We start from the raw sequence: 12500 nt of genomic DNA, 5'->3' as shown, positions 1-12500 counted from the left end.
CATACATGTCCAACTGTTTTCATATGCAATCTTACTTTAGATTGCTGTCTTATCCATTATTAGTCAGGAACTGCCTAACACAATCGTGCTTTGCATGAGTAGTTTTCCATGTGGATCTGTGTGTAATTGCACATCTCACGTACATGGCTACCACAGAGCATTTGTAAGTGTCAGGGCACTCCCCATGGGCGTTCAGGCACCAACGCACATTAGTCGCCTTTTGGTACACGGTATTATTGTACATATCGCCAAACAGGATACCAAGGAGGGATCCCATGGCAACACCATCGACCTGTCGAAAGACGTTACCCCTATGTGAGAGGAAGGAGGCCTCCTTGGTGCAGATTTGGAGAAGACGTTGAAGGGCATTTTCTGGTATGCAGAGGGACATGGCATGTGAGTGATAGACTCTTGTTAAAATAATATTGATGGTCTTGTCGACCAGTACGGTCGTGAATAGACTTTCTACATCCAGCGATGTGATGGTAGAGCTTGTAGATGTAGTATTCCAAATATCACTGAGCTCTACAAGGGAAACCACTCAGCACCACCTAAAGATGTAAGGAGTTATTATTTTATTCAGTCTTGGCTATTTCATAAGTTTGAGAGTTAACTTGGGAATTTATAGGGCACAACGGGTTGCCGGCCTGATGAGTCTTGACGGTGCCAAAACAATACCCTGGCCCATAGTCTCCAATACTCATAGGCAGCTCCATTGCTCTACTATCAGATGAAAACCTTTGATATTATTTTAAGGAGAGTCTATCACTTGGATGCCACACCCCTTGACATCCCAGAAGATGCCCTTTGACACCTGCTCCAAATCTGTGCCAAGGAGGCCCCTCTTCCTCTCACATAGAGGTGACCTCTTTCGACAAATAGAAGGTTTCACAATCATGGGAATCCGCCTTGACATCCTATTTTCCAATTTGTACAAGGCAGATGTCGAGGATAGAACCTTCAGTTCCCACCCAGAACCAATATATATATGACATCTTTATTGCCATCAATACTGATGAAGAAGCCACCTGCCTGCAGTATACCTTGAAAAGGAACTCTAGCCTAAACTTCACTAATGAATATGGTGTTAAAGGCTGACTTCCCTTCCCGGATGTAAATGTGGAGAAGAAAGGAGACAGGTACAATACTATCATGTACCACAAGGCAACTAATGATACCCAGTGCCTTAATGCCCATGGGGTGTGCTCTGACACTTAAAAACGCTGTGTGGTAGCAACATATGTGGGACGTGTAATTATATATTGTTCCACATGGAAAGCTACTCACACAGAGCTCGACAATGAAGCAAATCAAGACTACCGGGCAGAGATGGGAATCATGCCCTTTCCCACGCCCTTGGATGCAAGCCTCAACATAACATGAGCCTTATGGAAAGCCAGGAATGCCCATGCTGCTGCCCAGATGGCCAGCGAGAGAATGAGACCACCCAACCAATAGAAATTCAGCACCCAATGACGACATGTTTGAAATTCAAACGTCCACATGCAAGAATAAAAACTATGTATGTCGGCTTATAATCCAATCTTGATGAAGCAGCTGACAGAGGTGGAGAAATGGTCCATCGACTGGAAAAATAGAAAATAAATGGAATGAATCCCCATTGATTTTTCCTTATTCCTAAGAAGTTTGCCAGAAGAGAAAAAGAAGTATAGACTGATTCAAAGTCTTGATAAGAAGACAGCATCTGCGAAGAATGACGTTGATTTCAGTAGAAATTGCATAAGAGAAGAAATATGCCAAAATAGCATATATATATATATATATATATATATATATATATATATATATATATATATATATATATATATATATATATATATATATATATATATATATATATATATATATATATTATATATATATATATATATATATATATGATGTATATATATATCTAAAACTGGATGTTTTTATTCAAAAGTTACAAGCTTTCTTGGACAAACAGTCCACACTATAAAGTATCCGTACCATGAGCAGATGCATAGTCCAGTTGTATTTATATCTGTGTGCTGGGTACTTTTAATCCTATAATCGCCTAGCTCCTCCTGTGTGACCCCCACCCCTCGTGATCTTGGTCTTTCGCTGCTCCTTCTTCTAGGTGTCCGTTTTCCGTGCGTTCTCTTGCGTTTTTTCCTTCGTTTCCTTGCTACTGTGGAGTATACAATTTTTCTAGATATGAAGTCTTCAAAGCCGTTTCCGCAAGAGAACGCACGGAAAATGGACACCTAGAAGAAGGGAGCAGCGAAAGACCAAGATCACGAGCTGGTGGGGGTCACACAGGAGGAGATAGGCGATTATAGGATTAAAAGTACCCAGCACACAGATCTAAATACAGCTGACTACGCGTCTGCTCATTGTACGGATACTTGATAATGTGGATTGTTTGTCCAAGAAAGCTTGAAACTTTTTTAATAAAACCTCCATTAGATACCATCCAGTTTGAATGAGGTCCTTTTAGTAAGTCTATTAATGCACAGAACAATTGTGTATGTGATAAAGTTAATATATATATATATATATATATATATATATATATATATATATATATATATATATATATATATATATATATATATATATAATATATATATATACTTTTATATATATATATATATATATATATATATATATATATGTAGAATCTACTGGTCACTTTTACCAGACACACCTGTGATTCTAATAGCCACAATGACCTCTTAACTTCTCGAATTCTTCGCGCTTTTTGGATATGCTTGTAACTACGAAGCCGAAAATATCCAAACGGGAGAAATTGAAGAGTCTGTGAACGCCAGGTCGGCAACGTGACCTCCTTGTGAACATGGTAATGTGGGTTCGCTTCCCGCGACCGGCGTTCACAGGCTCTTCAATTTCTTCCGTTTGGATATTTTTGGCTTCGTAGTTACAAGCATATCCAAAAAAGCGCGAAGAATTCGAGAAGTTAAGAGGGCATTGTACAATTACATTACAATTATATATATATATATATATATATATATATATATATATATATATATATATATATATATATATACGCCACATTATCCCGATTAGAGCATGACGCAATTCTCTCAGACCAACCTTTAAGTCCTCCTCCATCAGCAGCCACCACTTGAATATGATACTCGGGCGTCGTTTCCCTGTCCAGGCAGCAGAGGGCGGTCGTCACCAGTCCCGAATGAGGATGCACATTGAAAATGGCCTCCCCAGTCTTGTCGTGGATGACGTTCTTCTCGATGGCGTAGGTGATGCGAGCGTTGGTGCCTTCCGTGGCGTCGTCAGCATCCCAGGCGGACACTTGTGCCACCGAAAGGTCTGGAAAGAATCCGTGCAAGGCGGAAAGACTGGTTTTGAAGGGAATGAGACGAAATCCATTTTGATGAAAGTGAAAGCCTTACCTGCATTAAATGTTCACTTGTTCAATAAATCACATGTTCTCCTTTTAAATGCAATTCTCCGCAATGGACGTTTTCATTATATTAACTAATCTACAATAAACGTTAGAAAACAGCTTTCAGAAATATGTTTTCCTTTCCGAAAGGGAATCAAAATGAAAGGTCATGTTGTGTGTACAGGTGGTGTAAGTAAAACTCAAAACGCGTCATTCATATTCTCCTGTTATACAGAATAATATATCCCTTAAATCCTTTTCCCGGCAGCTAGAAGAGATTGTTGCTGATCAATCAACCAGAAAGAGGTGCATAATAAATCTACATTAACAGTGAATGACATATCCTACAGATTTTAGATTAGTTCGCCAACTGGCCTTACCCTGCTATAACCCCTTAAATATATATATATATATACATAATATATATATATATATTATAGATAGATACACATTCATGGTAGATACACATTTAGATAGACAGATACACATTCATGGCAATAAGTCTGCTAGGAAATAGCTGATGCAAGGTTAATATTCTCTTGTAACTTCAAATCTGTAGCCCAAAAGCAGGGACACCCATATACCAGTAAAAAATGATAATGAATTCCAGGAACTCGCAACGTACTAATTAAGGCCACGTTATGTTTTGATTTAATTAACAATAAGGACAATAAGTAAAAAAATGAGCTTAGTCTATTTGGAAGTTAATGCTCCTTTCACTTACAAAGTGCTCTCATTATTCAGCATAAAAATAAACTCACCTTTTATTGTATGGTTCTTTATTTCTTTAAAATACCTTTCCTCTCAAATGTCTTACATTGAAACATTTCGTACTTTTATTAAATCCTTCTCTGTGTAATCCAAAAATAACTGTTTATAATATTAATTTGATTATATCTTTAACAATTACCCACTATTTATCCCGCGAGTAGTCTGCCATGTAGCCTTGTTTATTTCATTATTGTATTAGTTTATCAAATCCACATTCACTGCAACTTCTTTAAATGAAATTTGTGGTATTTAACGTCCAAACAGAATCCTGACTATCTAAAAGTAAAACAACCCTCTGCCCCAGTAGTGGGCACTGTGGGCATTACTAAAGGGTCTCTTTGGCTGCTAGCTGCACCCACATTTTAGTCTTTTCCTTTACCTCAAAGATGTCCAAGGTCTCTAACTATTACTTTTCAGTGCAACTTCCTAGTGCAATGCTCATTTATTGTTTAGTTATATTTTCTGGTCAGTTTTCATTCCTCATTCTTGGAACCATCATGAAATATCCGGTATTCTGTGAATATATTCCCAAACAATTCCTAAAGAATTCCTGTTCAGTTATCCTCCACCTCTTATTTATATTAGGAATGAAATTACTCTTTGGAAGGCAATTTTTTCACATAAATTCACGATTCAGTACTTTGAGACAAAATAATTGGAATGAGATTTTCTGACTACAATGATTTACTAGAGCGTTCTGTCCTTTACAACCGGACAACCATCTCAAATTCTCTTTCATTCCAGAATTACATTTGATTCATAAAGCACACACAGTTCTCCCACTATATTGTCACATAAACAGACCCTGTCTAAAAGTAAAACAATATACGGGGTTTGCTTCTGAATCAAAGTATTCTTCATCCGTTTATTGTGTTATGCGTAGCATTTGCCTCATGACAAAGAAAATATGTTGTAGCCACTGTACCAGCAGCTATATTGCTGATAACTATATATACAGTATATACACAAGCACACACACAAACACACACACATGTATATATGTGTGTGTGTGTATATGTGTATATATATATATATATATATATATATATATATATATATATATATATATATATATATATATATATATATAATTGTTTCAGCCTCTCTTCTTGCCTCTTAGTAGAATAGAATTAATTCTCTAGTTAAAGCTAGGTAGGATATAGATTTCTCGCATGAGAAAAGGCGAGCAGGAAGCAGTGTTTTCAAATTAAATTCGCCAACAGGCAAAACTTTTAGCTTGTCGAGTCATAGAGGGGTACAGTTTTGCTAGGCCAGACCTTAGCTATACTGTTCCTAAAACTCACTTTCCTCTATCCTGTGTACTGGTGAGTATATTGTCATTTCAGGTCAAGCCCTGGCTAGGCAGAATTTTGAAGAAAACAGTGAGAAGCTGCCCCAGCATCATGAGACTCTCCACTCAGCTGCCATAGAGCATGGACATGTCCACGCTGTCCTCCAAGCATCCTTTGTTTTCCAGCCTTTGTTCAAAACGAGGGTGAAAATTGTTATTCCAACGGACCAAGGAATCTTATGCAACTGATCACTGTATTAGCTAACCCAATGGTAAGTCTGATTTGACAATTACTCCCAGTCCTCTTTTCCTTTGACTGAAAATCTATTTTCCTTGTTCAATTTTCCTCTCTTAAACAGTAACTGACTCAGAAATCCTAGTAAAACCTATCCCATTTATGAAGTCATCTATTAAGTACAATTATTGTTGTCTAGTGAAGTCACATAACTTATCCTCCATGGTGTTAAAATTATAACTCATGACATAAGAATCATCCCCTTGTGATTAAGTAATGACGAGTGAGAGTTTCTGTAATGCAAGATTGTTATCTGGATACGTTTTTTCCAGAATTGTGTACACCTTGGGCATGAACAAAATCCTCTTTCTTGGAGAAGAATCAGCCTCATCAGTACCAAGAAGCCTCCATTCGACCTTGCAGTCAATTGTCTTATATTATAAGCGTCTGAGAGGCACATAATTCTGCTGCGTTCATGTGTATGCACCATTGGGGTGTTTGTCCTCAATAGAACTAATATTCTGAGCTGCTGTTAGCTCCTGTAAATAATCCATTTCATTTTATTTTTCTTTTTTGTTGAAACTAGTGTTCCAGTAACTTTGCTGAATTCATTCATGTGGTTATGAATAAACCTCTATTCTTTGTTAACTAGTGTTAACTGGAGACCTGATCAATTCAATATCTGTCCTTTCGAGTTAATTTTAGCCTTAACTGACAGAATTACGTGGGTCTTAGGTAAAGCAAGGCAATATAAATCCAATTAACCAATTATTAAATTATTAGCCGAGTGACCACGTGTAACAATATATATATATATATATATATATATATATATATATATATATATATATATATATATATATATATATATATATATATATATATATCACATCTCCATAAGTGAAAAAATTGAGTAACTGGGTGTAGGTTCTGACCCGTTTCAGCTTTATTTCTGAGCAATTGATGAAGGACTGATACTTAATGGCAGAAATCACACTATATATACTACAGAGAAAGTACGGATGAATATACACATCTGTTTGAGACTGCGAATCCACACCTGACAGGTGTCAAAGGGGAACTGGAGACTAAACTCATTAGTGCTGGTAGCAAAAAACAAAATATACTAAAGGGACAGTACTGACAACTCACAGACTGTTGGAGACTACTGATCCACCCCTGACTATGTGTCAAGAGGGAAGGGTGAAAAAGCTTATCAGAGCTAGTGACCCATACTATGTTTACAAATATGATAATCCTTTTTCCATACAGTTCTACTACCTTCCTTAAAATTTAAACCATGTTCAAGTAATTATAATAATTGACAGATATCACTGAGAAGAATCCTACTATCAACTAGGAAGGGGCAAAAAACATGGCATACTCTAGCCCTGGAAAGGAATATCATTGAGTCTAGCTTTACAAAATCATCTTTTGACCATGACATGAATATAAGTCAAGCCATGAAAAAACTTGATCCTATAATTTGGAATGAGATTTGTAAAATTTTTATATTTTAAGGAACTCACTGAATATGCATAGGAAAAGGATTATCACATTTGTAAGCATAGTATGGGTCACTTGCCCTAATGACTTTTTTCATCCCTCCCTCTCTGCATCTGTCAGGTGTGAATTTGTAGTCTCCAGTCAAGTTAAGTATATCTTAGTTTAACCAGACCACTGAGCTGATTAACAGCTCTCCTAGGGCTGGCCCGAAGGATTAGATTTGTATCACGTGGCTAAGAACCAATTGGTTACTTAGCAACGGGACCTAAAGCTTATTGTGGAATCCAAACCACATTATAGCGAGAAATGAATTTCTGTCACCAGAAATAAATTCCTCTAACTCTTCATCAGCCAGCCGGGGGAATTGAACTCCGGCCCATCCAGTGACAGTCAGGAGCTCTACCAGCTCACCCAACGAAGAGCTGTAGTCTCCAGTGGTCAGTATGTTTGTCGGTACCATCACTGAGTATATATTGTGATTTCTTACCACTAACACCAATGAGTTTAGTAACCACTCCCCCCTTGACATCAGCCCGGTGTGGATTCATAGTCTCAAACGTTTGTGTATGTTCGACCATACTGTCTCTGTTGTATATATCAAGGTCTATGAAATAAAAGGTCTGTCCATCCGCTGCCCAAAATAAGACCTTTTCCCTGCAGCTTAAGTCATGACGTCAGACCTTCCGGAGGCTTTGGCCGCAGCCAAATCCCTTCGGCCCTGACCTAGCTAGGGCAGCAAGAATAACCATACAAACCATTTGTTTACAAACGCCTGCAGTGCAGAGATCAGCAAGAAATGCCACGGTGTTATTTTTCATTTATTTTTAATTTTTACCTGTCTATCATTATAGATTTAAATGTTTGATCAGTTTTTTCAGAGTGGTTTTAAAACTGCCAAGGGTTTGAACTATTTATGGGTGTTTATCAAGTGTTAATAAAGGGAAATTAAAAATTATGGAAAAACTTCTCAGATGTCACCATGGGGAAAACTTTAAAACCGGGCAAAGGGGCTGTAGGAATATTAATATCGATCATTGCAAAGTTGGTTTCTCTTCCTACTAATTTTAGAAAGCAAAATCTGAATAAGATCGCCACTTCTTCTGCAATAATAAACAGCAAGTTGAAACAACTATGGAGAGGTAGAGATAATATTGAGTCTGTATACTGTAGTCATAGATACCAATAAAGTAATGCAGTGTGTTTGTATAGAAAGGTGTAGGGGATTATCATTTTGTATTTAGAGGTATGTAATACTAGTTTCATTTCTCCTTCTTATTGTTCACAGATTTTTACCAGTAAATTTGTATAGTGCGTTTGTATAAAAGGGAGCAGATGAATATCCTTTTGTAGTAAGATTAATCTTGAATCTTAGAAATGTTTGCATTTATGTTTTTCTATCTATTATCTATCTATCTATCTATCTATCTATCTATCTATCTATCTATCTATATATATATATATATATATATATATATATATATATATATATATATATATATATATATATATATATATATATATATATATATATATATAAAGTGGATGTATGTATGTTTTGTGTATGTTCCAGCATAACTCTGAAATGCATTGAACAATTTCAACCAAACTTGGTATAAATAGGACTTTCTATTTAGGGGTGTGTGGGAAGGTGTGAGATGCAAAAATAACCAAAAACAACAGATATTAGTGTCTAATCCATAATTTTTAAGGTCGCTGAGATGAATAGGAAGAGGGGGTGAGAAAGGCTGGTAACGGGGTGACCTGTAAAAATAACTGAAAGCGAAAGATTCAGTGTCTAATCCATGGGAAGAGGGGGTGAGAAACAGTGACACCCCGATGCCCTTTAAGTCCAGGTTCAGCCCCGATAGGAAGGGCTGTGAGAAAGGGAGAAAAATAAAATGTAAAAAATGACAGATGTTAGCGTCTAATCCATAGTTTTTGAGGTCGCTGAGATGAATAGTGGCACTCTGATGCCCTTTAAGTCCAAGTTCAGCCCGATAGGAAGGTGATGTGAGAAGGGGTGAAAAATATTATGTCAAAAATGACAGATACTAATGTCTAATCCATAGTTTTCAAGGTTGCTGAGATGAATAGTGACACTCCTGATGCCTTTTATGTCCAAATTCAGCCCAATAGGAATGGGGAGTGAGAAGGGGTGAAATTTAAAATGTCAAAAATGCTGGGCAATGTAATTCAAGCAATTATCTTAACAGGACAGAGAGAGAGAGAGAGAGAGAGAGAGAGAGAGAGAGAGAGAGAGGGTGTTAGGGAGGAGAAAGAGGGAAAGGGTTATGGAGAGAGAGAGAGAGAGAGAGAGAGAGAGAGAGAGAGAGAGTTTATTGGTTGTCATCCAGAGTTTTCCCGGGAAGTGACGGGTTGGTCAGTTAGTAGTTTATATAATCTTATGTGTTGGGCAACATGCAGTTTTCTACCTTGACATTAATAATTAATAAATGATTTGTAGCTTTTTTTTCGTCGTTATCTGACATACAATTCATTCCTTTGAACATAATTTTAGTCAGTGAATAATTCTTATTTATTGCTGCACGATATTTGTAATAAAATAGTAGAAATAAACCCCAAATATTAATGAATCGCTCAGTATAGTCAAAGTGGTGAGACCTTGCATTCTTTAGACCTTGGTATGTATATTGTGATTTCTACCACTAATTTTCAGTGCCTCGTCAGCGGCTTGAAAATATGCTGGAAACCGATCAGACCCAGCACACAGTCCCTCATTTTTTTCACTTGCGGTTATGTGTGATAAACGAATCACATGTTAAGTGATTATAATCATATATATATATATATATATATATATATATATATATATATATATATATATATATATATATATATATATATATGTGTGTGTGTGTGTGTGTGTGTGTGTATGTATATGTATATATATACTATATATATATATATATATATATATATATATATATATATATATATATATATATATGTGTGTGTGTCTGTGTCTGTGTGTGTGAATGTGTGTGTTTGAGACACTGGAGTGCTGCGAGGCCTTTCGACTGACGTCCTTTACTTAGCAGACTGGAGAAATATACACGTAAGTTTACAAAGAAAGCTCATATAAATGACAGATGGAGATTACATAGGAAAAAATATGTACCTGGAATCCAACACACTTGAAGAATTAGTAGGACTGCCAAAACAGTGTTAAATATTTAACAGGTTTTACAAAATTATTTAACCTTGTTTTGTCAGTTCTGCTAATTCTCTTAATTGTGCTGGATTCCAGGTACAAATTTTTTTTCCTTTGTAATCCCTATCTGTCATTTATATGAGCTTTCTTTGAAACTTACTTTTATATTTCTTCAGTCTGCTAAGTAAGGGACGCCAGTCGAAAGGCCTCGCAGCACTCCAGCGTTTCTCTTTCCTTCGTGGATTTTGTGTTTGTAAATAAAGGCAATGTCTTTATCTTATTCATCATGTTCAATATTTTCGTATTCAGTTTTACATATATACATATATATATATATATATATATATATATATATATATATATATATATATATATATATATATATATATATATATATATATATATATGTGTGTGTGTGTGTGTGTGTGTGTATGTATGTATGTATGTATGTATATACACTTCTGTGTCAGTTCACAAAAAGAAAAAATGTGAAATGAAAAATTCTTTGTTTAAATCGTTTCCACGTAATTAAAAAAACTGAAATATGCAACATATGAAATGATGTCTTGGGGAAAGCCTAACCAAAATATTCTCTCGAAAATAAGAAAGTGAATTTTTTGTCTGATGTCGGTATAAACTGAGACGAGAAGGAACAGTCTTCAGAGAGGAAACAAGTATTTTTCCAATACTTGACTCGGGCATAAATTCTAAGCTCATTTTTACAAACAGAAGTAAAATCGAAGTAGAATTGGTGCTAAAAGCTAGAATTACGTCTTCCTCGAGAGTGGAAAGATTGTCAGAGGAAAACAGGAATATAAAAGAGAGAGAATTCGCTTTGAAAATAGAGACACGGAGCGCTTTCATATCGGAAAGGTTTCGAATTCGGCGCTGGGTGAGCAGCGTCTGTTCGACTTTAATCCCACCGTGTTTTTATGCTTCGAATGTTTCCAAGAGCGGCAAAATAAGAAACAGAATTCCGTTTGTCTTTGCAGGAGGTTTTATGAAACGGAATATAGGTAAAAATGTCCAAAAATGCAGTAAAGTTATGTGGAATTCTCCTCCTTCTTATATTGGGGTTCTATTTCAAATAAGGTTGTGTGCTCGGCTGGATGTGGCGAGACAGTTTGCACTAAAACATTTTTTAAGATTTTTTTTTAGTTAATATTACTTGTCTTGAAATTTATCAGATAATAGTAGTTGTTGCTCAGAGAGAGAGAGAGAGAGAGAGAGAGAGAGAGAGAGAGAGAGAGAGAGAGAGAGAGAGAGAGATCTTATATGATACAAAGGGCAGTGAAATAAAATAGAGAAATTTTAGTTAAAATAGCAATGTATCTAGGTGTTTATGGGGAAGATACTGGAATTACATAAAGTAATACTTTTCAGCTGCAATTAAAATGATTGAAAAGATACTCAGTTTAATATCTTGAAAATTAATAAACGAAGAGCACACTTAAATGATGCTGCAGAAATTTTTAATTTTGTTGAAAAATATGCATATACTTCCCTAAAACATTTATTTCACGTGACAATATTTCTATGAACTTAAAATTTGTTTGTTTGAACTATGTTTCACATAAATATTATAAATACAACCTAATGTTGTAACTTGCTGATTAGTAACTTTTGTACATGTCAGTTTTTCTGTCAGCTGTTAACAGATAAAACCTTGGTTTGCAAGCTAAAGAAGTAAGAATAGAACTGTGAAAATGCATTTCTTTCAGTTCTTGGTTGAGCTGAATTATCTACAAAGCTGGAGACTCCCTACTAAAAATATATGTACACTAAACGCGCACACACACACATACACACACACACACACACATATATACAGGATATATACATATATATATATATATATATATATATATATATATATATATATATATATATATATATATATATATATATATATATATATATATATATATATATATATATATATATATATATATATATATATATATATATATATATATATATATATATATGTATGTATATATATAAATATTGTATATATATATATATATTGTATATATATAAATATATATGAATATAAATATATATTTATATGTATATATATAAATATATATGAAATAGCAACTTTAATCATATTTTT

At 35.2% G+C, this 12500-nt stretch overlaps 1 pseudogene; it reads right to left on the bottom strand.

Moving 5' to 3' along the window:
- LOC136845685 (neural-cadherin-like) overlaps positions 1-12500 on the bottom strand; it is a 94598-nt pseudogene that overhangs the window by 81805 nt on the left and 293 nt on the right.

The sequence above is a fragment of the Macrobrachium rosenbergii genome, chromosome 14, assembly GCF_040412425.1.
Source record: "Macrobrachium rosenbergii isolate ZJJX-2024 chromosome 14, ASM4041242v1, whole genome shotgun sequence".
Lineage (NCBI taxonomy): Eukaryota > Metazoa > Arthropoda > Malacostraca > Decapoda > Palaemonidae > Macrobrachium > Macrobrachium rosenbergii.
This window is presented reverse-complemented; position numbering and strand designations above follow the sequence as displayed.